This window comes from Leptonychotes weddellii, chromosome 16, assembly GCF_054177405.1.
Source record: "Leptonychotes weddellii isolate Sample4059 chromosome 16, ASM5417740v2, whole genome shotgun sequence".
In the NCBI taxonomy this organism is placed as follows: domain Eukaryota; kingdom Metazoa; phylum Chordata; class Mammalia; order Carnivora; family Phocidae; genus Leptonychotes; species Leptonychotes weddellii.
Window position 1 is genome coordinate 8,437,694 of NC_138384.1, and position 26,759 is coordinate 8,464,452.

General features: G+C 44.1%; 1 protein-coding gene across 3 annotated transcripts in view; it reads right to left on the reverse strand.

Annotated features, from left to right (window-relative positions):
• Window positions 1–26,759, reverse strand: part of WWOX (WW domain containing oxidoreductase) — a 918,520-nt gene that overhangs the window by 424,699 nt on the left and 467,062 nt on the right. Inside the window, exons 8-9 of one of the 3 annotated variants that reach the window (XR_014140793.1) lie at window positions 14,921–16,113; window positions 14,673–14,729 (exon numbers count right to left, since the gene is read on the reverse strand). The exons of the other annotated variants lie outside the window; for them this stretch is intronic. The gene's annotated coding sequence lies outside the window, so the exon portion shown is untranslated. Of the gene's footprint in view, window positions 1–14,672; window positions 14,730–14,920; window positions 16,114–26,759 lie in introns of those variants that run through there. 3 annotated transcript variants of the gene reach the window in all.

Genomic DNA, 26,759 nt, shown 5'->3' on the forward strand with positions numbered 1-26,759 from the left:
TGTTCAGTATGCTTTATTCACTGGGACAGAAAGTAGGGCCTCTTACTTGTAGGAAAGGAGAAGGGAATATCTGTGGAGCACCTGCTCTGTGCCTGACACTGGGTACACCTTCTCTCATCAACCCCCAGAGCATCTCTGTGAGGATGCAATTGGCCACTTAATATTTCAGAATGCGCTCGGGCAGAGTAAGCTCTTTCTCTAAAATCACGCAGCCAGTGAATGGTGGAATCATGCTTTGAACCCAGGTCCTTCTGATTTCAAAGTACATACAGAACATATTTCTAAAAGGAGTGGTTCAGACTGCCCTGAACTTAACACGTAGGGCTTCTAAAGAAGAGAAATGCTCTGTGTTCTCTCCCCAGCCCTCAGAGAACATGTGGTCTGCTTGATAGCTAAATAACATCTGGCCTCCAACATCCCCATGCGGTAATAACGATTATTATCACTACACAGATTTTTTTTTAAAAGGACCTAGGAATTAACAAGGTAAATGTAAAAAGTAGTATGATACATATAAAACCTGGAGGGGAAATGGGAGATAGAATATTGGGAAGAAAAAAAAAATCATGCTTTTCATTATGGAAAAATACTATTTTTTTTTCCCTTATAGACACAGGGCATGTAAGTTAGACACGATGAGCTGTAAGATATTTATGGCACTTGCCAATTGAGGGACACAAACCATGTGGTCCCCAAATCAAGAACCACAGTTTAAGGAGATGCAGGGCTAAGAGCTTTATATAAATATGCATCTACGAGTGATCACCGATAAACTACCCCAATCACACAGACTAACAGGACGCAGGCGCTGGCAACAGTAAATCCAAAAGCTGAAAGGGAGCTCTCCTGGCACGTCCTCGTCAGGGACCCTGATGGCTTTTCCATCTCTGGAGAAAAACTTTGGGTTTTGTTCCGAGAACTGAGGGGGATGTACTTATCTTTCGGTTAGGACCAAATTAATTTTAATGCAGCTTTGTGGCTCCTGTTTAAACAGCTGTTTATTCTCTCCCCAAGAAATTATCTAATGTGCTTTTGGAGGCAGCCACTTGGACGCTGCTTGGATAACAGACTTGGGGAATAACCCTAAACCCTGCAAGAGACAAACAAGCAGAGGCCAGTGGAAATTTATAGTGTAACCCAAGCTTGCAGAATCATAAAACTCGGGTGTTTTCCTTAATATAGTCAGAGCCTCACATTCAATTCAAGGGTCAAGAATTTGAAACATTGGCAGGCTTCCTACAACAAATATGGTGGTCTGAAATCCTAAACATCTGGCTCTAGTTCTCAAAGACACATTATAATAGCAGATCCTGAGATACAGTGACTGGTTCCTAAGGACTTTTCTAGAACAACAGTGGCATTTTACAAAAGGAAAAAAAAAAGAGGAAAAAAACCCCAAACAACAAAAAAACATTGCAAATTTTGAAACATAAAGTGAGGTATAAGGGGTCTGTGTGTGTGTGTGTGTGTGTGTGTTTTAACAGATATGGCCACTGGCAAACAAAATTTCTTGGGAAAAGAAAGAAAATAATTTAGAAAGAGACATATACCTGTCATGCTCAGACTATTATTAAGACTCTCTCTGTCTCACACTTGCACAAAATCTTCAAGTCTATCAGACAAATCACAGTGGGCCTAGAGTCTTACTGGTGGGGTCTAAAAGAAACACATCAATTTTCGAACACTAACAATTTTAAATTAGGACAAGAAGGAATATTGTTAGTAATATCGAGAAGCAAGAGGGAGGCATTTCAACTTGCAGAATAACAATACGATTAAATTGAAATCGTTGTTTTCCGAACACAGTCATTTTATAAAATGTACAGTAACGCTTTTATATGTAAATTATCTAAACTCAAAAAACCTTTCACTTTAAATTGAATTGAGACTAGCTTAAAGTAGAACACCTTGGTGAAAACGTGCTTAAAATGAATAAAACTCCAAAGTGAAAGAAATAATATTTTGCAGAAAAATACTGCAAATAAATGCTAGGTTTTTCTTTCTTTCTCTTTTGTTGTTGTTATTGTTTATTTGTTTTGCTTTTGATTGACGTGTGTTATACTAAGAAAAACAGATAAAACTCCTGCCTGCAAATTCATTTTTAACTTTGCTGCTGCTTAAAGTTAACTGATATTTTCCAGTTGGTAAATTATAAACATTACTAATACATTTCAGAGGAGGGAAGCGTAGGTGAAAATATTATGAGCCAGTGTAAGATAAAACAAACTAACTTATTTGAATAAAGATGCTTATTCCAACATGTCCTTTCAATGCATCCAGGGGTCTCATTTCCTTTGTAAAAAGTCTTACTTAAAACCCCTCTCCTGGGGCACCTGGGTGGCTCAGTCAGTTAAGCCTTTGGCTCAGGTCATGATCCCAGGGTCCTGGGATGGAGACCCACATTGGGCTCCCTGCTCAGCAGGGAGCCTCCTTCTCCCTCTGCCTCTCCCCGCGGCTTGTGCTCTCTCTCCATCTCTTTCTCACTCTATCTCTCTCTCAAATAAATAAATAATAAAATCTTAAAAAAGAAAAAAAAACCCTCTCTTTCCTTAATTAACAACATGCGTGTCCCCCGTTGATGACCATCTCGTCTTGACGCTCTTCCTTGGGTGGCTGTTAAAACATCTGCAGACTTTTTCAGTGCACGTGTGACCATCTCCCCACTGAGACCATGTGCTCTTTTAAGGCAAGCTTGGTTATCTTTGGATTTTTGCTCTTTCCCTGAGCTGACATAACAAACTGATAGAAGATTTAGCATCTGTTGGTCTCCCAAGAATGAATGAGCAGGGATGGTTGGTGAGATTCTCAGGGGGCTGTCTCCTCAGAATAACCCCTCCACTACGATCAATCCCACTGTGGCGATGGCTAGGGGCCCGGTACCGTGCTTAACACAATATGTGCAGAGACTTAGAAAAATGGGCTTCGAGAGGAAAGCGGTTACCCACATAACCAAATAGTGCGGGGTAGGGGGATGGGGCTTGGATCTGAAACCAGGTGTGTGTGATGGGAGGCTCATAAACTTAACCAATCCCCTTTAGATCTGCGGGACAGGCATTCTGCTCGTCCATTCATCCCCTCCACACTACTGTTTTCTATAATGCCTGGTATATTACAGATTTAAAAAAAAAAAATGAAAGGCGCATCAGTTCAAGTTATTTCAGAAGAGCCTTGGATGATATTTTCCTCAAGTCATGGACCATGACCATGGACCCACCCTATCTCCCCCACTCTTCAGCTTAGCTCCTCAGTTCTCTCAAAGCCTTGTTTCATTTTGCCCCCAAATCAATCAACAGAACAATTCCTGGCATAGAGTAGGAGCTTGAGAAATATCTGTCACCCAAATACTTCCTTTACCAAAAAAAAAAAAAAATTCCTTAGTAAAACTGGGAGTCTCCTGAGCTATAAACCTTCTCCATCAAGAGTATGGAGAGAGGCAGAGACTTTATCAATGTATGTATTAATCAACTCATGTTGTGACAAGTAGTAAAAAACATGCTTTCCATTCAGGTATGGAAAACAGGCGGGAGCGATGCACCTAGTTTTAAAGTCTGACTGCATATCTAAAGTTGGCAAAAAAAGAATCAAATTCATTTAACCCCAAACACTGTAAAAACCCTGAGATAACTCCTGAGCCAGTCTTTTTTTTTTTTTCCCTTTCTTTCCTTTTTTTTTTTTTTTTTGGCACTACAATAATTCTTTTATGATGGTATCCAGTGAGAATCCCTCATGGAATTTTCTCTTAACATGGAAATGTATATGGCCTCTGTGGTACAACAGCTGTGTAACTACATAATTGTTTACAAATGTGCAAAATAAATACCCAAACCAATAAAAAATAATAACTCGGGCATCCATAAAGAAAAGATTCTATAAACATGCAATGGCCCATACTTTCTCTATAAATAACTGTTGAGGCAAAAATACAACCACCAGAACCCCTTATTTCAAATCCCTTTCCATAAAGTAAATAGCGTTGGCAGTCTGGCAGGCTAATACCATTGTGCTTTTCCAAGCGAAAATGCTTTTTTATTAACATTTATCATTTAGGCACCATTAAAGGAACAGCAGTAAAAGTGGATCCATTTACAATAAGACACTTGGTGTTGAGTCCACTATGTTCTGAATACGTTGCAAACCAGTACACGGTTTCCTGCCATCACCAAGGAGATGGAGGGTCACAGAAAGGGAAATACTAATATGAAGTGATGGTGAGGAGGAAGGAGAAGAAAAATACGGATCCTTTCAAATACGCTTCCAACTACTGCCCATCAGAATCCTCCACGAGATCCGCCAGAGACCAACCCTAAGGAACTCTGTTCCAGAATCTCTAAAGAAGCAATGAAGTCTTGCACTCCAGGGCTTCTGCCTGGAATACTCCTCTCTCTATCCAATCCACCTCCTCAGTGTGTCTGGGGGAACTCCTATTCACTCATCAAAACCCAACTCAACTATCTCTTCTCCCAAGAAACGTCCCTTGTCCAACATCAAAGAGGAAATCACGCCCTTCATAGCAGTACCTCTGCATCCTCTATCAATTTATGCATGCAACACAAAACTCTGACCACCTACCAAGACCCAAGCACTGTTCAAAAGGCACTAGAGATACAACAACGAATAAGATGGACAAAAAGCTAGTAGTCCATAAATACATAGCTACCTAACTAACTAGTATAATATGAGGTAGGGTTGTATTATTTCAGGTTCTACACTTACTGCAATTATTATGCTGTGTCTCCCAGCAGAGACTACTGCCTATCTCTATATTCATATGGTTTCTCAATTTAGCACTGTCTACTGAAGTGATTTAAATTAAATTTTAAAAGCCACATGAACTATCAGCATAGTGTGGGTCAAGTGCAAGGCCTAGCGACAGGGACTGGATTTGGACAAAATGCCTCTGCCCTCTAGGAGCTTAGAGCCAAGGCCTGGGCAATGCTGGTCATGATAGTTACGACCATAATGTGATAAAACTGTTTACCCTTTTATACTTTCCAGGGCAAATGTTATTTCCCTTCATCCTCACAACAACCGAAGAGGGGTCATCGATTCAACTTTACTGAGCATAAAGGCATTCATTCCCCATCCCCTAATCTTGGGAAAGTGTGCAGGATATATCCCTTTTGCAACAAAAACAGGAGAATCAACATGAAGCTGTTAGATTGGGTAAAGAAAAGCAGTCTAAAGGAATGGTTGCCCACAAAAAGGGCATTAGTTGACCCGGAGGGAAAAGTGTACGGACCAAGAAGACACTGGGTCATGGTGATCCAGCACAAAAGGAAGGCCCTGCAGTGGGATGGGAGTCACACCTCCTTGTGTCCCACACCTCCAGTGAAATCGCCCTGGAGACCATCCCATGGACTCTACCTTGATGTCACCAGAAAAGTAGCATAGAGACGTGAGGGTTGCCACAGAGCCACAGACATTTGTCCTGCAGGGGCTGGGAGGATAATGGCATGGAGATATACACAGGGTAGCACGGGGACCCCAGAGCGTGGACCTTGGTGAAACTGAAGGTTCGTCTGGGCCAAGGGTCTTAGGAGGATTCATCTACCACATAACTCTAGTCTTGAAGGGCAAGCAGGACTTGTCAGGTGCACTGGTTCCTAGAAAGGCTATAACAAACTACCACAAACTGGCTTATTAGAACCACAGCAGAGTTCCTGTTTTGCAGCTGTGAAGGCTAGAAGTCTGAAGTCAAGTTGTCAACAGAGCCACCCTCCCTCTAAAGCCTCTCAGGGAGAATCCTTCCTCGCCCCTCCAGCTTCTGGTAGCCCCAGATGTTCCTCGGCTTGCGGCAGTCTAACACCTATGTGTGCCTCCATCTTCCTGTTACATTCTCTCTGTCTCTTCACATTGTCATCCTGCTCTAGGTGTCACCTCTGTGTCCACATTTCCCATGTATATAAGGACGCCCATCATATTGGATTAGGGCCCACCCAACGACCTCATTTGAACTTGATCACCTCTGAAAAGATGCTATTTCCAAATAAGTTAACACTCTGAATTGCTGGAGATTAGGACTTCAGTTTGTCCTCTAGATCTTTATTTGGGTGATACAATCCAACCCAAAGCAGCAGAGCAGTGGTGGTGTTGGGGCGGGGGCGGGGGGTCGTGGTGGTAAACAACACAGTAGGGAAAGGGCATGTTGTCCTTTCCCAAAATACCTGGGTTGGGACCTGTCTCCTCCACTTACTACTTGTGACCTGGAGAAAGTCTGAAGGACGTTGTCCCTGTTTTCTCATCTGTAAAATGAGAAAGTTAACACATACCTCGTAGCTAGTTATGAGGATTAAATGAGCTAACTCAAGTATATGGTAGATGAGTAGTTGAAGGACTTAAGAGCTTTTTTCCCCCTTTTTCCTTTCTTTTAGACATTCCTCTTGGTGATACCGTTCACTAACATGCATCCTCTCTGAGACAACATGATTTCTCACTCAAAGCCGTGCATGACCTCCCACGGCAGATATCGTGGTTGGCAACCCTATAAGCCTTTTCCCCTGCACACTTCCCATATGCTTACCCAGCATCCCTTGCAGCCCAGGAGGCCATGTGTCAAAGTCCACGTGCAAATCGGACATATGCAGAAGTCACTTGAGGGATTCTGTAAAAGCTTTTGCCTTTCCTGATAAAAGGGTCAGACCCAGCTGGTACCATTCCCTTCTCTTTCTTCCCACCTGGAACCCAAATGGTATGTCTAGTGCAGTGATGGCCGTCTAAGAGCCCAGAGGAATGACCTAGAGAATCACAGGGCTGGCGACCCACAACTCTGACAAGTGTTGAGCTGCTGAGCCAGCTGAGCCACTGCCAGCAACAGCCTCCCTCTGGGCTTCTTATTAAGCAAGAAAAGACAGAGCCCTATTTGCTTAAGCTAGTTTTACTTGTGTTTTCTCTAACCTGCCACTGAACTCACTCCTCGACGACAAACCTTCTAATTGGTCTCTGTGTTTCCAGTCCTAAACCATGACGATCCATTCAACACCCAACCACCATGGTGTTGACATGAGTCACATCAAATATATCATATGTGGTATCTTCTATCAAACATATATATTATCATATCCTATCCTATCCATCTTTCTTTAGCTGAAAACCAGCCAGTGGCTCCTTACTGAAACCAGAATCAGGTGACAAGTCCTCCCATGGCTCACAAGGCTCTGTGTGATTTGGCCCCAGCCCACCTCTAAGCTTTCACCTCGAACCTGCCCCTTGATTTATTCTGTCCATTAGGACAGAATACAGTACTGCACTGAGCCTCTCTATTTCCTCAAACATGCTAAGCTCCTTTCCACATCCAGAGGTCTCAACCACTGTTTCTTCTGCTTGGGACACGCTGCTGCTGTATCTTTGAGTAACTGGCTCTTTGTCATCCTCCATGTCAGTCCTAGAACAGCACTTTGCACAGGTGTCCATTGCTGTCAGGTCATGACTGGTGAATGAAGGGGAGCAAACCTAACATTCATTGAGCACAGTAGTGTGACACGGCCACACTGTAAAAGGGGAACCCACGGGAGAGTTTTGGGTTTGTCCCATTACCCAACGTCCCCCATTTTGTTTTCTTTTTCCCGTGGGCTCCTCTTCCCATGAAGTACAGTCTCCTGGAAATAAAACTTGGACGTGCGCACACGGGTACCCACAAAGCCCTCCCACTCGGAGGTCCAGCCAGGCAGTGATCCCCTGCTCCCTGAGTCCCAGACCTTAGCTCTTTATTTTTCTCCCACTACATTCATATTGGGACCTGTGCATTAGTCTGCCAGGGCCGCCATAACAAAATACCCACACCGGGTGGCCTAAACAGCACAAATTTATTTTCTACTAGTACTGGAGGCTGGAATTCCTAGGTCAAGGTCTTGGCAAGTTTGGTTTTTTCTGAGGCCTCTGTCTTTGGCGTGTGGATGGCCGCCTTCCTGCTCTGTCCTCACGTGTTCTCCCTACTGCACATGTGCACACCTTGTGTCTCTTTTGTGTGTCCAAATTTCCTCTTCGGGGAACACCAGTCAGATTAGATTACAGACCACCTTCATGGCCTCATTTTAATTTATCACCTCTTTAAAGACCCTCTTCCCAAACACAGTCACATTCTGAGGTACCGGGGTAAAGGCTTCAACCTATAAATGTGGGGGAAACAAAGCTCAACCCATCACAGGTGCCAAATAAGCAGCCTCAAAGGACAGAGCTTTGCTGGTCCGGTTAGCATGAATGATCTATCTCTTACAGCTCACACTATGACCCGTCTGTCATTCCTGGCAGTCTGTCTCTTGAGATGGCTAGATAATATTTTATTATAGAAAATTTGAAACATACCTCACAAAAGAAAAACTAGTTAAATGAACCCAGAGTCCCCCAAGAACTACAATATTTTCCAGTCTTGAGTCGTTTACCTTGCCCTCCAACTAATTTTTTTAGATTATTTTAAAGCAAATCCCAGACATCACGCTGCTACATTTTTCAGTATGCCTCTCTCATACAAAATGAAATTTATTTAAGATATTATCATGCTTACCAAATTAACAGTACTTTCTCAATACTATCGATTACCTACTCCATATTCAGATTTTCCTGATTGTCCCAGAAAATTGTCTTTGATAGTAGGTTCATTTAAATCCAAATCAAAACAAGCTTCAAGTATTGCATTTGGATGCTGTGTCTCTCACATCTCTTTTAATCCATGCAACATTTTGAAGTCAGATGCATACTGTCTTTGCACTCAAGAGCACTTTCTCACTTAAGACATCACTGCAGAGCATCCATTATCCAACATACAGGAGTCCGAAAGCTGAGGCTCCCATGAATGGGGGTGGGGTGGGGTTCAGGCTGCTTCTTCACTGAGCTCGCACAGATTACAGATGATTTAATGTCCGGGAGGGCAGCTGCTGAAAGATATGCTCTTTCTCTTTCCAAGTGAGCTCTGTTCTGAATTTGGATTAATTTAAATGGCGCATGCACAGAGGGAATTTGTAGGATATGTTTACGGAATAATTGTGATCAATACTCATGCGTTTATAAGTGGGAGTGTGTGCGCAGTAGGCTTTGTGGAGGCTCCTGTGTGCTCACTCTTTAACGGTGATCAATACTCATAGTCAATCGCCAACAGGGGAATCGGAGCAAACATTTATATTCAAACTGTGCTGGGTCCCCTTATGGAAGGTTCTTTCATTTGGTCGGTTAGTCGCAAATACATTTATCAGGCAATGTTATACAGGGATGGAACTATAAAAACACATTTTTAAGCATTAAAGGTTTATCATTCCGTCATCTGTTCACACTTTCATCACCAAGATCTTTGGGGCTGGTCTTTCAAACTATTATTCCTGAACAGCTGTATGCTCTAAAATTGATAGTCTTCTTAGTTGATGGATCCACAGAAAAATTGTTAAATATTCAACAAAGCTCTCAATGGCTGCAGTCACCCAGTCCGAACATTGCCTTCAAAGCATATATCCCAGTCTGCGAAGAGCCTCTTGCTCTTATTTGTTGAAGCAATTATTCAGTCCAGTTATTACTGAATAAGCCCCAGAAATGGTACAATGCTTCAAAGGGGACAGTGATATATTTTAAAATGTGTATACCTGCACATCGCTTTGAGCGTTACAAACAATTTCCACGTAACACTGGAGGATTCATGATCTATTTGTTTCTCTAGCATACAAAGGCCAGACTATCAAGAACAGAGCCAGGCACAACCTCTGGCTAATTTAGCTAGTTGGCTTTAAAGAAACTCATTGGAAATACTCCCCTATTATGACCCTCCATTTTCTAAAATTCGTATTGAGTGGTCATTAGGTCCTAAAATCTGGCCTCGACAAACAGAGTAGTTACTTGTGGTCCAGATGTCAGTAAACACACAAGCAGAAGATAAAATTGTATAGAGACAAGAAATGCACAGATGCTACAGCTTTAATCATGTCAAGAGAACTGGGATGCTCAGTCGTCTCCCGGGTGCAGACGTCCGAGCAGAGTGGTGCTGGAAAGGCTTAGTGGGGTGGGCAGGTACTGGGGGGAACCAGGCAGAGGCCGGGGCAGCCATCCCATTTCTTGAATGTGCTGCTTCCATAAGCAAGTCTCTGGGCAGTGAACCGTGTGTGCAGTCTGTGGCTTTCTACACCACCTGGGAAACGAGTCCTCAACTGCCCCAAATGCACAGGCTGTTGGGTGATCGGAGGGATCAATGAGAAGCAGGTGAAACACCTGTTCTCAGAGCTCCAGGTGGGAAAGACGAGGTCAACGCAGGGGACATCTCTTCGGGAGAGCCCCTGCCAGAGAAAGGATGCACGAGACTGCATAAAATGAGTAACGGCTCCGGGCTGCAGCTGGAAAGGAAGCAAACTCTCTTTGGCACAGGAGGCCACACGGAGCAAATTCCTTAGGAACCAACAAGTGCTGAATCACACTGCAGTTTGGTTTCAGTACTTGTTAAGGGGCCCAAAATGTGAAGGGCACAGCCGCACGTTCACCTGAGAAGCTCCTGGCAGAGCCGCACAGACAGGCAAGTAGCTGGAAGATGTTCTAATGGAGAAAAGGCGGATAAGATGAGAGGGGCTGTGTCGGAGATGAACAGAAGTCCTTTGTAATATCCGTGTCTCGGGAGGGCCGGCTCCGGCTGGGCCCGATGACTTCCAGCAGGCTGGGCCTGCTCCCCACGCCCTGCGCCCCGAGTGGCCGGGAATCCGCAGGCTCTCCTGCATCCGGACACGGCCAACATGCTTCTCTCTGTGATCACTGCTTAGCTTAAATGAGTTAATCTCGTTTTCCAGATGAATTGTTATTTTGTCTCCCGCAGGCTGTGATTACCAGATAAAAGTACTGTGTTAACAGGAGGGCTGGGGGCTTTCAGTGCCGCATCCTACACACACGGAACCAGCTACTCTCCGCTCACCTTTCCTCCCGTCTGTGTTTCATGGGGTTAAGAGAACGGGAAGAGGAGCGGGGAGCTGTGGAACAACACGCGGGGCGGTAAACCTTTCAGATGAATTATGGTCCCTCACGAGAGGTCAGAGGGCCAATTTATCTTCATGTTTTGAGACACAGTTTATAATCCTGATAAAATTTAAAACACATCTAGGGCAAAAGAGACGTGTAAATGACACTGAGTTTTCAACCCCTCCTCTTTGTGAGTTGTTCTTGAAACACATCAGCCAGCAAACAGCTCCGGCCTGAGGGTCCACTACCTGAAATGCATTTTTGCTGGGATGCTGTCAAAGTTCGTGTGTGTGTGTGTGTGTGTGTGTGTGTGTGTGTGAGTGTTCTTAAGAAAGGCTAATGCCTGGGCTCTCCCCTCAATGAGCTTGAGGCCTCTGTGACTAGTGGTAAGCATCATTTCTCTTCTTATTTTTTTAAAAAAATTACTTTGGAGCACAGATAGTAATTTATGCAATTGGAGGCACAAGACTGTGGTCCTAAGTTCATTCCCCACCATTTTTCACTGTGACATCTTCCTCTTCAGCAATGTGCTTACGTCCTTTGAGCCCCAACTTGGCAAATGGCTACAATTAGCCCCAACTTTCAAGGTGACTGTAAGGATACGCAATAAAGCATGCAACGCTTTTAGTGGGTGGCGAATGTTTAATAAGGAGTAGCTCCAAAAGCTATTATTATTTCCTAAGGTATGTACTACATCGTAGACTGATATCAAGACTGTGTGGGAGAGTAGGGGAAAAACAAAAAGAGGTCATGGGTGGATGCCTAAATTCTAATTTCAGATAAACAACAAATAATTTCTTAACATAAGTACATCCTATACCAATATGTGTGTGTATATACACACACATACTATATATATATAATACACACTATATATATTCTATACTACATATATATATATATATCCTATACCATATAAGATACATAGTATATATACATAGTATGTGTGTGTGTGCGTGTGTGTATATATATATATATATATAGTATACATATATATATATAGTAAATATGTCTCAAAGATTGCATGGCTACATTTATACTGAAACTATTTGTTGTTTATCTGAGATTCAAATGTAATTGGGTGTCTTGCATTTTATCTGGCAAGACTAGCTACAGGATCTGAGGTCAGAAGACCAAGACTGAGTCTTCCTTACCAGCTCTGGAACTCAGGGACAGATACTGTAATTCCTTGAGCCTCAGCTTCCTCCTCTATGAAATGAGGCTAATTGTAAGAGTAATACCTGCGTAATTTACACATTTGTGGATGGAAGCAAATAACGGATGTGAGCATGATTTGTAAGCTGCAAAGTATTATTCCTTTTTCACTTCTCTTTTCTTGTTCTTTTATTGCTTTAGAATAGAAACAGCCTAATGTGCAGCTAATTTGACAGAGGGGCCTGGGGCCTGATCGGGGTGTGGAGGGGGGAATCTTTGCCTAATGCTTCCCTTTACAGGGAGGGACAAGGTGTCCTCCTTATCACAAGGAGGGAGTGAGAGCCTCCTCCACGCTTCCGTGCGTACGTTGGCAGCAGGTAGCCTGGTAAAGTGGTGTTTCCTGTCAAACCCATGACGGCGCATTTCTGAGAAGAGTGTCCTTCCCAGGGATGGTCTCCGACTACTGAAGTCTGAAGCGGATGTTTCCCAGTGAGAGGTGCCCCAGATTCCCACAGAGAAGCTGCTGAGAATAAACGATGTCTATACTCATTATTCCTTCCTAATTTTTGAGATGGTGATTATAATCTGGAGATGCTACAGGTTTCAGGCTGGAAAATCTCAACATATTCTGAGATCTCCAGCATTTAGACCATCCTGATATAAACCCTGGCTTCACCACCCCCCTTCTTATATGATCTCAAGCAACGTGCTTAATCTCCATGAACTTCAGTGGACACAACAGGAATAACCAGGAGGCCTGGCTGATTGAGTTATATGAGAAGATCATACATGTAAAGCATGATCTCACTGCCCTCTTCCTTGGCACATGCATTAGTATGAAGTGACTGTTTTTAAAATGTGGGTGAACACACCAACCAGTGAACTTCTAGCTTACTTCATGTGGCATTTCTCAGTCACCGGGGATGAAAGAGAGCCAACTGCAGAAGACGCAGGAACACGTCCTCACCCACGCAAAGCTTGAACGCCACTGACTTTGGACATCCTAGCGCTCATTTCCCAGGCCACTCCTGACCCAGCGGAGGAGAGCTGGGATTCACAGACCCTTCTACTGCTAACCATTCCCGAGTGAGCTGAGGAGGCAGCTGCAAAAAGCAGCCCCTGAAGATGCCTGGTGCCCCTGGTGAGCATACACACGAAGATGCAGCACTGTAGGTGAGGAGGCACGGACACACACCGGTCGCCCATGTTTTATACTGCACACCTGTTCTCGTCTATTTGGGGGTTTCACACAAATGTTGGGCAAAAAAAAAAAATTAGAGATTTTTTGCATGCAGGTAAAGTCTGACTATGGTAGCTTTTTAAGATATTCAGGGAATGCTTTTGTTCTCAGACAAGTAATATTCTGAACGGAGGGAGGGGTGGGAGGAGGGTAAGGAGAGTAAAAGAAACCCCTTCGCACTGAGACTATTTGAGTGATCAGAATCAACTCTGTAGCAAGGCTTTCCCGACAACCCAGGATGCCAATTATGCAAACAATTTGTTCATGAAAGGACATAAGCTTATCTTGAAATATTCGATGGTTGGCGTGGGATGTGGTCCCTTTAGGCCCACTGGGGGCACCGATGGAGTCACTTCCAAAGGCAGCCTGTGTCTCACTCTGCAGGAAGGGTGAAAACCTTCTGAGAAGGTGGATGATCCCATCGATACTGTGTGTGGACACAAGTCACGGGGGGACCTCAGGCTTGAGAAAGGACATTCTCTCTGGTGGATGGACTGTCAACGCTTCTCTAACTGGAAGGACATCCACTTCGCGGGATGTGGGACCAAGCACTGAGCCAGAGAGACGTTTCGGAGACACTCCTTTCCCTTGCTCCTTCCCTCAGCTTCTTTCTGGCTGACAAATGAGGAGGTTGGGAAAGACAAAGGAAACAACTGAAAGAGAGAAAGGTTAGGACCCAGCGACAGCCACAGAGAGACGCAGCCTGGACTCTAGAGAAGGAGAAACTGAGATGGAATAGTGACAGGCTCTAGATGCCCCCAGAGAGAAGATTCTTGGAGAAAACACCAAACCCAAGGGTGGAGGGAGACGGCAGCACAGGTACTTTAAGTCTGTCTCCAGAAGGAAATAATAAATGTGTCTAAATGTGTTTGTGTGTGTGTGTGTGCGTGCACGTAAGTTAAAGGTAACTGTCTTCAAAAAGCTGCCCTGGGGGCGCCTGGGTGGCTCAGATGGTTAAGCGTCTGCCTTCGGCTCAGGTCATGATCCCAGGGTCCTGGGATCGAGTCCCGCATCGGGCTCCCTGCTCGGCGGGGAGCCTGCTTCTCCCTCTGCCTCTGCCTCTCTCTCTCTGACTTTCATGAATAAATAAATAAAACATTAAAAAAAAAAAAAAAGCTGCCCTGATGGTCTGAAAAAGAATATACGGTCCAAGGAGACAAAAGTTAATCAAAAAAGGTACAAATCTATATCGAAGGTATTTGCTCTTCTGATACCCTTATTACATATTATTGGACTTTATTAAATATGGGGCTTATATCACTGGAAACGTTTTAAATAAAAATGCATTTTGATCAACAAGGTGGGATTGTGTTTGTGATCAAATATGGGAAAATTCATATTCGAATTTTTGAAAAAACTACAATCTCTGACTACAAAGTATATTCTACCGCATGGTAAGCTTCGTAAGAATACAAACCTGTCTGGGCGCCTGGGTGGCTCAGTTGGTTAAGCGACTGCCTTCGGCTCAGGTCATGATCCTGGAGTCCCACATCGGGCTTCCTGCTCAGCAGGGGGTCTGCTTCTCCCTCTGCCCTCTTCCCTCTCGTGCTCTCTCTCTCATTCTCTCTCTCTCAAATAAAAAAAAAAAAAAAAAAAAAGAATACAAACCTGTCTTACTCATTGCTGTATGCACGGCATCTACACCATCCTCCACACTCAGTAAATGTGATGTATGGAATAGGTAAATGAATGCCTAGTCCAAGCAGGTCAGCTTCCTTAATAAAGATACACTACCACCACCTGGTGACAACATACCAGAATTGCAGGAATAGGGATTTTTGTTTTATTCTTGTTCTTGTTTTCAATGCAAGTTCACACAGAAGCAGTGTAATCTGGTGGTACATATGGCATTGCACAAAGTCACCAAATGCAAAGAACTAGCAGCAAGAAAGCAAATAAATACTAAACTGTTTTGTTCGGGGGATCCCAAGCAATATCAGCTTTTTCCAGTCCTTTCCTGTCATTTTAAGTATTTATTTCACAGACTCCTCCTGTATTTTTTAGGCTGCACAAGTGTAGGCTAAGAGCAGAGCCAGGGCCAGGTTCTCACATTAGCTTAGTGAGCCTGGAAGAGGGAGGAGAGCTTGACTGATAGCTGACAAACTGGGGACAGAACAAAGACAGGGGCTTCATTCCGGACACTGCTGGTTTTTTATGGCCACGTTTGCTTTTCCTTGTTTTCCTATCCCCTCAAAGGAAGACCCTTTGACTCTTTTTGCTTTGTTTTGTTTTGTTTTTCATATAGACCATGCTGTCAGCTAGGTCCGGAAGCTACAATGAATATAAAGTACTGGGCAAAACAACATTTGATAAATGTAAACAATATGCATAGAGAAAACCTCTCAGATGAAAAATCCACATACATTTTTAGCGGGCCGTCAGATGGAATGCAAATGGCGTTGGAAAATATAAGTCGTTGGCTTTTTAATATCAAAGAAATCACAGCCGTTTCTCTAACACTAAAAACACTGCTGCACTAAAAAGAAAGAAGTAACTAAATAAAGCAGGCGGCTGATGTTCAGCACGCAAGAAGTCACTGCCTCCGCCCTCCCCTTAGGAGTGGTTGTTGTACTCTAGAAACGTTAAACAGGGGGTAGGTAGACAGAACCAGGAATGCTGTGTTTCTAAGGCTCCCTCTCAAAACCAAAAGCACTTCCTGTTTCAGAGGAAGAAGGAGCAATTAAAAAAAAAAAAATGAAATAAAAGACTTCTCCCGGCTCCCAGATGAAGCCGTGCAATGTCAGTTCTTTGGAAATGCTCAGCTCTGGTGGTTTTCCAAGGCAACGCGCAGGCAGTCTTGCCTGAAAGAAAGGAGTCAATAGAAAATAAATAGAGCATTTCCAGAACTCACCCAGCAGCTCGGAAAACTGTCTGCTTACTATTACACAGTTTTAACATTGTCACAATCATTTTCACAGTAAAGATACTCTTCCTGCAGTTTAGACCAAGAATGCATGACTAATTTTAACCACTTGTGCAAATCTCCTAATGGAAATTTCAAACAGCTTTTATGGATTAAGGTTTTGTAAACTGTACGGACAGAGTGGCCGCAGATACCAAGTGGCAGGGCTCCTCACACCAAGCGGTTGATGCCTGACGGGTTCCCGAATAAGGGCGGGCGGCCACACGGTACTCACACAGGCTAGAGTTCTCCTCGGCACCGCGTGCAGTATACGTTATACGCGTACAGCTAGAACAGCCGAGGGTCTTGAACATGCAGACCCACGGTCGTGTGCTACCATTTCAAGACGCACCAGTAAGTTCTGGGGGTGAGCAAAGTCAAGAGTCCCTCGCCATCCCACCCCCCGCCGGCGTGATCTCATCAAGTTCAAACCATACGGCCTCATGGTGGCGAACACAGTTCCCATTTTATAGACAGAAACTAAGGCTCACAGAGGTCTGAGGGTAACCCAGCTGCTGGTGGTTAAGAAGACAATCTCAAACTGCCCCGTGCCATGACCACGACCTGAGGAGCATCTCGAGGACTGACCCCCTAGCTGGGAGACTGAAGAATCGAGTTCACCTGCAGAGGGATAATGTCAATGGTTGCACCACAACGAGAATGCACTCAACTGAACCGCACACTTAGAAATGGTAAATTTTATGGTACATAGGTTTTACCACGATTAAAAAAATATGAATCAAGTCCAGAAGTCCAAGTCCCGTTCCGCTGAGACTATGGCCACAGTCACTTGTGTGAAGAATATTCTGTTATACCTGCCTCTTTGCCCACAACTGTGCCAAAAACTCAGAGCATTAAAGAAAAAAAAATTAAGGCAAATTCTTCCCCTTTAGGAGGTCAAAGTCAGCGGGATAGTTTGAAACATTTTGTTTTGTTTTCCCCATTCCCCCAAATTCAAGCATGTGGGGTTTCTGGGGCTTTTTAACCACCTTCATGGAGATTCTAACTTCTACCTTGTTAGCAATTTTCACAGCAGAAATCAGGACAGGAGACAAACATGGGGAATGGCTGCCCAGGTGACTGAGGGTCCTTATGAAACACAGAGAAAGAAGAGGCTCTTGTCTGGAGGGAGGAGGGAAGGGAAGAAGGAGAAAATGGACACTGATGTCCTCCCTCCTCCCTTGCTCTTCCCTCCTCCCTCTGGGTTCTTGATTTCCCTCCAAGGTCCCTCCAGCCCTCAGCCTAATACCTGGTCCTCAGGGGAGCCTTCTGTGATCCCATTAATCACTGCAAGATCTGATAGTTCCAGAGGCTTGCCTTTCAGACTGATCCCCTTCGGGAAGGGAGCAGAAAGTTCTACGTGGACTTCCAAGAAAAGCTTTGGGGCAGGTGTTTGCTCCTGAAGCCCAGGACTCCAGCGGGTGGGGGTGGTGGGAAAGGGGGAGCGTTGCCAAGCCATTTGGTCTCAAGGAACCCCACTCTGGTCCCTTTCTCCCACAGAGAGTGGTGGGAAGAAAATGGGACTGGAGAGGGCAAGAGCGCTAAGTAGGAGTCTCCCCTGAGCCCAGAGCGCACGGCATCCTTTAAATACGCTCTGAAAATGTGTCCACAGCACATCTGCTTCCTCTTCAATGTCTCCTTGATGTTCTCAATTCCTTTTCTTTCTTACCTCTGGCTTTCCACCTAGAGATGAAATCATGTCACCTGCTCCCCTATCAGGAAATGCTGTTGGCCGTTTCTCCCTTTGCATTCTATTCTTGGGCCTCCCCACTCCGCACTCCATACACTGGGAGTGGAACCACCACGGAGGGGAGCTCAAGCTGTAGCTCACATCACATTCCATGCCAGACGGCCCGGGTTGCCTAACCAGGTCCTAGACGGTCTTAACCTAATTCTTGGTTTATGATGTGGTTCAGACACATGAGCTTTGTGTGTTCTCTTCAAGCCCCTCTCCTCCTCTGGGTCCCCAAGCCCCCCGTGAGGAAGGGAGGAAAGAATGAGGCAGGTGGGGGGAGATGTGGGGGTGGAGAGAGGTGGAGAAGAACGGGAAAGGGAGTGGACCTGGGCACAAATCGTGGAGCTGCCACCTGCCATAGAGCCATCAGACCTTCAGCTTCCTCCTGTGTCAAACAGGGGGGCGACCTGGGGAGACTACAAAGTAAGGTAACCCATAATCATGGCAAACTGCTGCGTGGGGCTCATCGCATGCCAGACCCGGTGATAAGGGCTTTATACAGCACCGTATGTTCTATTCTCTCTGTCACCTGAGAGATAACTACTAGCATTGCCCCTGCTTTGAAGAGGAAGAGATTAGGCACAGAGAGGCTGAATCACTTACCCAACGCCACACAGCTGTACATGACAGAGTCTGGATTCCAACCCAGGCAGCCTGGCTCCAGGCCATGTTCTTCTCGTGTCACTTACTTTCTATAGTGGTGTCCATTTAAGGCCCTTAATAAATATCAATCCCTTGCCCCTGCCTTTTGAGATTCTTTTCGCCATAGTCCTTTGGGTCGATTTTCAATAAACTTCAATCCTCTGGGTGTTGTGCTGCTTAGCTTTCTTCCATTAGCTGGAAATCATTCAATAAATATTCATTAAGCACCCGCTCTGTGCCAAATACCATGCTAGCGAAGGCCCCTCTCCAAGTCCTGGTTCTCGAGGCTGTGGCCAGGGTGACCACGAGGTGCCTGTGGTCAGGTCCACAGCACACCCGGAAATGCCACAAAAAAATATAATCAGGAAGCATAACTTGGTGGCGCACTGAGGCATGGTCCTGTCTGTCAGAGGGACACAGGAGTACGGGTTTGGCCCCAGGCTTGTGGTTTTCTGGCCCCTGGGGCCTGGGGCGATTTTACCTGTGCCAGCCGCACTGACCAGAATTTGGGCATGCTTCTGTGAGTGTCACTGGTCCACCTCCTAGCGTGTGCCAGAAAGATGAGCCTAGGACGGTGCTTCTCAATGGGGGTGTTGACGCCATCTTCAGGAAGGACATCTCTCTGTTGTGCAGGACGCGCCGCACATTTCAGGATGCTTGGCATCCTATCCGCTAGCCACCTCTGCTCCCCAAGGTACAGAGAGCCTTGGTCATCTTGGGCTGATTAAAGAGGACAAAGGTGCAGGGAGGGGCGAAATGCCATCCTCAACTAAAAACCACTGTCTTAGAAGATGTGACTGCAAGTTAGATGACCCCATGAGAGATACCCTGTATCATTTTATGGTCTGGAGAGACAGAACATATACGAACAGAGTACCGAATTCCATCAAGTTCAAAGGTGATTTAAAGTTGGCTGGAAGACAATTACCTGGAAAAGCCCAAAGAAAGGCAAACCTCAATTAAGTAAGGTGCCATCTGGTGGAGGGTGTGGATGTCAGTGATCAGAGAGAAAAGGTGATCTGTCCTCTTTAAGAAATAGAAACATCGATAATCATAAAGAGGTGTTGGCCTAGAAGTCCAGGTGTCCATGGGAAACCAGTTCACATCTCAGCCAGGAGCCTCCCTCGTTGTTAGGATCTCAGTATGCTGAGAAAGCAGTCCTAAAAATTACATGCCAAGGGAACCCCAACATTGCTTGGTATGATATCATAGTTACTTAATGCACAGACATTATTTAACCACAGAAAAAGTAACATATAATCATGCATGCTGGTCTCACAAACACCCTCTGAGATAAGGACTATCATGATCCCCTCTTAAAGCTGAGCAGAATAAGCAGAGAGGTTAAGTTACTTGCCCAAGGCCACTCGGCTAGATATGGCAGAGACTAACTCCAAACCCAGACAGGCGGCATTTGAATCAAACATAAAAAGTAATATTTCTATGTTAGAATTAAACATAAAAATATTGACATAATCAGAACAAGAGAAATATGCATATCTTCACATACGTGGTATATTATGAACTTGTAATGTTTTAATTTGGCTTTCAGGAGCTAAGGTCGGCAAACCAAGGTCTTTGGGCCAAATATGGCCCACCGTTTTTATGAATAAAGTTTTACTGGAACACAGCCAGATCCATTCATTTAAATATTATCTGTGGCTGCTTTCAGACAAAGGCAGACTTGAATAATTGTGACAGAGACCATCTGAACTGCGAGGATGGAAATACTTATTATCCGGCCCTTTGTAGAAAAAGTCTGCCAACCCTTGTTCTAGGGGTAGACATTAGCCTTATAAGTTTTTATCTTAAATACGCAAATGGTAATTGCTACAGAATTGTGATGATAAAGTGAAATACTACTACATTTATAAAAGCATCAGAACATTCAGAAAACTTCAGGTTTATCATGTTTGCAATCAAATTGATTAGATATATACAAATCACTTACATTCTTGGGAAGCTTGTCTGTAATAGCACTTGAAAAGGAAATCAAAATAGTAAATTCATAAATGCAGCTTTATATTTTTAAGATCTTTACCTAAATTCGTAAATGAGCTGAAACATTATTCTAAAGCTCCTCAAACATGGAAGCTAAAATTTCTCGGTCTTACAAGCAAAATTATAAGAACTGGGAAGATGAACTAAAAAGCCTAAAGAAGAGCTAGTATTTGAAATTTAATGTGAATGAAATGAATTTTAATTTGATTTAATTTTTTTAAAGATTTTATTTATTTATTTGTCAGAGAGAAAGCACAAGCAGGGAAGAGGCAGAGGGAGAAGCAGGCTCCCCGCTGAGCAGGGAGCCCGATGTGGGACTCAATTCCAGAACCCCGGGATCATGACCTGAGCCGAAGGCAGACGCTTAACCATCTGAGCCACCCAGGCATCCCAAAATGAACTTTAATTTTTAAAACCTAGGTAAACACCCTCTTCTGCTCACAAGGCCACCTTAGAAGCCACCAAAAAACCCTATTAATGATGTGGATCTTGTATCGCCTTCCCTCTGCTGCTCAGTAGTAAACCTAAGTGAAAGCCCTCAAGAATCAAACCTGGGTTTTCGCTGCCACCAGTGCCTGAATCCGGACCCGATCTGTCTTTCTAGACCTAGTTCAGGTTGTGAATCTGTTTGATAAACGGGACTGGCCTTGGCCAAGGAATCCCACATTAAGACAAACATCAAGGACAAATGCCAATGTGAGATGTAATTAAAATATATTTTTATATAAAATAAATATTTTACATATTTATTATATATATCAAACCAGTATTTTATATAAACTATATGTATTAATATATATTACATATCACATATAAATACATAAATATATTTTACCAAACCACTTTGTTATTTCATGTAGCATTAATAATCTATAAAGCCCTTTCAAGTACACTATGTCTCTTGACACAGTAAAATAATGTAGCAACTCAGTGGCTAATATGAGCTTTGAATGGAATGATTCCCGCCTGCTAGTAGCATGGCCTTGGGCAAATTACTAAACCTCTCAGCTTTCTCAACACTAAGCAAAGGTGATAATCATACCTGCTTCATGGGTTATTGTCGGGATCAAAACACGGAGTGTCTGAACTGAGTGCTTAGCACACTGCCTTGGTACACGGTAATGGTCACATGGATCTGAGCTGCTGTCACCGTAACCACTATTGTTCTAGAAAAATCCTGTAAGGTGAGAAAGGCGGGCATCACTATTTTCCTTTGTGGAGGGAGCTGCCAGGCAGAGAGAGCCTAGAAGATTTGCCCAAAGGATGCAACACAGCCCATAGGCAGTGGCACCATATGTCTGATTCCCATGCCCAGTGTTGGGAGTCTCTAGTGTGTTCCCCACCTGTCCTGCTGCATCTCAGCTTTGACCGCCTTCAGAATCACTCGGAGGGCTTCTTAAATCAGACTGCAGGCCCCATTCCCAGAGATCCTGATTCAGCAGCTCTGGATCCGGAGTGAGGCTCAAGAATTTGAGTGACATCTATAAACAAGTGACAGTTGATGTCAAAGCCTCTGGTCCAGGGACCCCACTTTAAGAACCACTGGTCTAACTCAGTGGAGCACCTTTAGGGAGTCACACCTCCCTTCTACAGTGTATCTGGTGCATACTCATGGTTTGGCACATGGTCAATGCTCAACAGATGGCTTTGTTTTACTTTATTATTTTATTTAAATTTAACTGCATTTTTGCCATGGTTTCATTCTGGCTCTCGATTCTCTTAGCTAACAACTTTTGCCCTCGTTTCTTTGATCCGTCCGTGTATTGCCCCTCCAGTTTGGAACACGCTGTTTTCTTCCTAGCTGTGACCTTGGCTGCCCTTCCAGCTTGGCTCTGCTGTCTCCAATCCAGCCACCTGAGCCCACCTTGGCGGGCCACAGCCTCACAGGTGGGACCTGCGTGCTACTATCTGATGAAGTCAGCTAAACCCCTCCTGACCTACCTCGATCAGGAAAGACAAGCTGCTCTGCTCACAAACAAGGGCATCGATGTGCCCCCCAATCACAGCAGAGACACAGCAGCTATGGCAAGATGGACTCGCTCACTGAGAAAATCACTCACTGACTGTCTGATTTCCTGTTTCCTGCTTGTAAAACAAGGGAGGGACACCAGAGAGAATTAAAAAGGAAAGGCTGGGGAAGGGGGGAGGGGGAGTTTTGCTCCCCAGAATTCAGAACATGTGAATGCCTGTGGATATAAATACTATAAAAATAATAATAATAAAAGGAAGTAGTACGAGCAGGGCTTTCATACCTTAACGGTATTTTGACAACAAATGTTCTTATTTCATTTGAAATTTATGAAACCTTTGTGCCTGTAATCCCATGAGCAGCAACATGGTAAATGAAAGTAGCTGGCAGTCTAGATTAATAATATTTTGCTTCATATTGGAAGAGCATCTGAAAGAAGAAGCTTGCTTTATCTATCCCCCGTTTTTACGGTCCTGGTATTGGAACAGACTGGGGCTTCTAAAATTGGCTGGAAAATATTCATAGATGTGTTATTAATTTATGGGAAACTGAAGGACCCACCTCAAGGTTTAAGTAGGCCATTTAGAAACTGCAAGGAGTAGGTGAGATACATAGCAGAATGAAGTGAAAAAAAAAGTGTGCTGGGTGACTTGGGGCTTAAATCAAGAGCAGGAAGAGTACCTTCAGTAAGCTATAATAGCTGATATTCTAATAAAGCGTTCTTATGAGAAAAAGCAATCTGTTCACATATGAATTCTGCCATATGCTTCCATCTTTTCATGGTCTAGAAGGCCATGTCAGTAATTTCCAGTACTTACATGGGCATGCAGGATGCCTTTGCTGGCTAATGTGAATAAATGGGCTGGATTTACTGTTTTTCTAATGCTCAGTATACACACCATGCAGGCTGCTACCAGAAGCAAAGTGGAATTTATGGATTTGCACTGAATTTCAAATGGATACAGGAGCAAAGCTACAGAAAGTGAGACTGACGTGTTGTCTACCATTTCTCGGTGGAGGCTGCTGCGCCCTTGACAAAGTGGAGGGTATTGTTTGCGAAGAGGGAAGAAAGACCCCCTAAAAACGCCGCTCTTGCTGGACCCTGAGTGCGGAAGCACTTGAGACTAAGGCTGCAGCGTGAACACAGGATCACTCTTGCCCCAGGTCCCCTAGGAGATCCCCTTGACCCCAGCCCTAACCCGTGACCTTCCCATTTCTAAACTGTCTTTAAATCCTGATGTTTTTATGTAGGGTTGCCTCCCTGCCAGCTAGGAAGAGTAAATTTCTCAGATAATTGCGCTCCACTGACTGGTTCTAATATCACATGATTTAACTTTGCTTACCTTAAACCACAATTTTAGACTAAAAAGAGAGAGGGTTTTCACAGCTTGACTAATAATTTGCAGCAGTGAAGAGAAGAATGAAATCCTATCTTCTCCCAGATCAGGGTCTCTCAACCTCGACACTACCGGCATTCGGGGCTGGCTAATTCTTTGGTGTGGCAGTTGAGCTGAGCATCGCAGGACATGCAGTAGCATTCCTGCCTCCCTCCCCCACTAGACGCTGGCAGCCATGCCCCCGACCCCTACCCTGGAGTGACAACCAAAAATGTCTCTAGACACTGCCAGATGTTCCCATGGTGGCAACATCATCTGAACTTGGAAATGATAAAGGAAACGGAGGGAAAAATAACAGGAATTTAGAGGTATACCCCTGTGGTGTAGGGAAGGGTGCGTATATATGGTGTGTGTGGGGGGGGGGGAGTGCTGTCTCTAGAACCATGGTAAAAACCTGAAGGTGGGGGTCAACAATGCCCAGCCACAAAACCAGGAAGGCAGTCAAAATCTGAGTTGAGGACCCAAGAGGGAGGCAAATAATTGCTTTTCAACGTGCACATTATCTGCAACAAAGCAATATACATTTGCAAGCATCTTGCTGAAGCTTCAGAGTAGAGAGATCTAAAAGGTTTCTGGTGAGTTTTGGATGGCAAATAAAAATGAATAATATGATGTCCATATGGCTGGGCTTTCAAATCCTTCCATGGGCATATCTCTTATAGAAAAGAAGATCCCCAGGGGCAGAAGTGTGTTTAAAGACTCATGTCCTATCATTAAAAAAATCATGCAAAAGAGGCATTCTAATAGATAACATTCATGTCCGTTTTGCTCTAAACAATATGGTTTAGTCACCAAAGAGGTTGACTCTTTAAGAAAATGTGCTTTGATTTCCTGTGACTTCCAATAAACTTTGCCATTGGCACTCCACCAGGGAAAATGGGGGATACTCATACCCTAGTTTAAGAAGCATGAAATTAAGATGGTCTTCTTGATTCACAGGGATCATAAATAACATATTTATGAGGCTCCACTAGTGACCTTAGTCCCTCGACCCATTATGTCCTCAATGGAAAGTTTAATAAACACAGGGGTGAGGGATTCAAGAATATGGCCCTTATTGTTGGAGAGGAATGGCCATAAAGCTACAGGTGTTACCTGCAAGAATTTGTTGGATGTCTTAGAACCCAAAGGCAGGAATTCTTAATGACCAGATGTCAGCCAGATGGGAGCCACTTTTCAGTGGGTATTGCTTCATTGTGCTTCCTTGTAAATCAGAGAAATGATGAAAACAAACCTCCATAAAGGGAATGTACACTTCTGGTGAGTACGGCAGCCAAGGAAGGCATGGTTTCTCCATGTCTTCAAGAAAATCAAGTTCAAAAATTCTTGGAAGGTAAAAGCAGTTGCTTCTCTTCCACCAACCATTATGACTGAGAGCAGGGTGTAGAAGTGGACCATTGAAAGCCTTTGGAGTTAAGTCCAATGGCTCAAGTTCAACCACACCCTCCACTTAGCACATGGGTTTCCTTATCTAAAAACCAGAAGCAAACAACAACTCTCTCCTGCAGGGTTGCTGTAAGAGTAAGAGGATGCTTTTCATAACCCAGTACACAGATTCCAGGTTTTCTCTCAGTCCTCACGTGATAGAGCTATTTACAAATTAAAGATTGTAAGCCATTTGCAAGGAAGGAGTCCATCAAAATCAGATGCACAGGACTGAGAATCGAGAGGGGCCTGATTCTATCAGGCAATCTGAAATCTGGAATCACATACAATAGAAGCACGGGCCCTGGGCGCATGTCTATTCCCCTATTGTACAAACACCAAGGGAAATGCTACGCTTTTGCTTTTATGAACTTCTAAAGCAATAAAGACTTGTATTCAAAGCACTCTTACTTTCAAAAAGAAGTCATTAATACATTTTATGAAGTCAAAACCCATTAGTGAAGATGTATCGAGTGTGTCTGCTCAGTGAGGATTATCAAAGGGGGTCTAAGAATGGCGTTGGACATATAGATTGGGGCCTGGTTTTACAAACAGATGATGCCTGCAGAAGCCTGAACACAAAGGCTTCGGCCACCTGTGATATTTGAAAATACCCAAGTATTGATGTGGTGTTAAGAGACAACATCAAGCCATCCTGGGTAGGCTGATAGATGCTCTTGAAGTGTGCGCATATGCAATATGTTCTGAATGGTTTATACCGAATCACTGGCAGTGCTTAAATAATTCAGGGACTTAACGGAGAAGTTTATTCATACATGCATCCAGGCTGTGGCTGGAAAATGCCCAGATGGAGGGGAGAAGACAAAGAACTGGGTCAGGGGTATCTTTTTTAATTTGGAACTATGAACACATGGATGTATGTGTCCTATTTCCACCTGATGCTTTCAGATCTTCATTCCACAAACATTTCTTACATGACCACCGTGTGTATTATGCATCTGACCCTAGACAACACATGCTCCTGACCCTCCAAGAGTTCGCAGTATAGTGGGTGCAGTGTTTTAAAAAAAATAATTATTTTGACATCTGTTAAAATGGTAAGGGAGATTTTATTCAGAACTATTTCCATAAGAGCCAAGACCATGGCAATAGAGGAGAGACACTGCACTTTTACTGAAGGCAGGCCTAGGTGATCGGATACCAAGATTGGAGGGGTTCTCTCTAACCTAACTTAGCAGGATTCTTGCTAAGACTGGGCTTTGCAGACCTAGCAAGGATGGGACCAAGATCCAGGCCTACTTGAGAAGTGTGCCCAGAGGAGCCAACTACAGTTTGGTCAAGAAGAGCCTTTGTCCAGGACAGAAGGGAGGGTAGAAACTGCCATGGGACACTATGGGACTCAGCAAAGTTGCCTT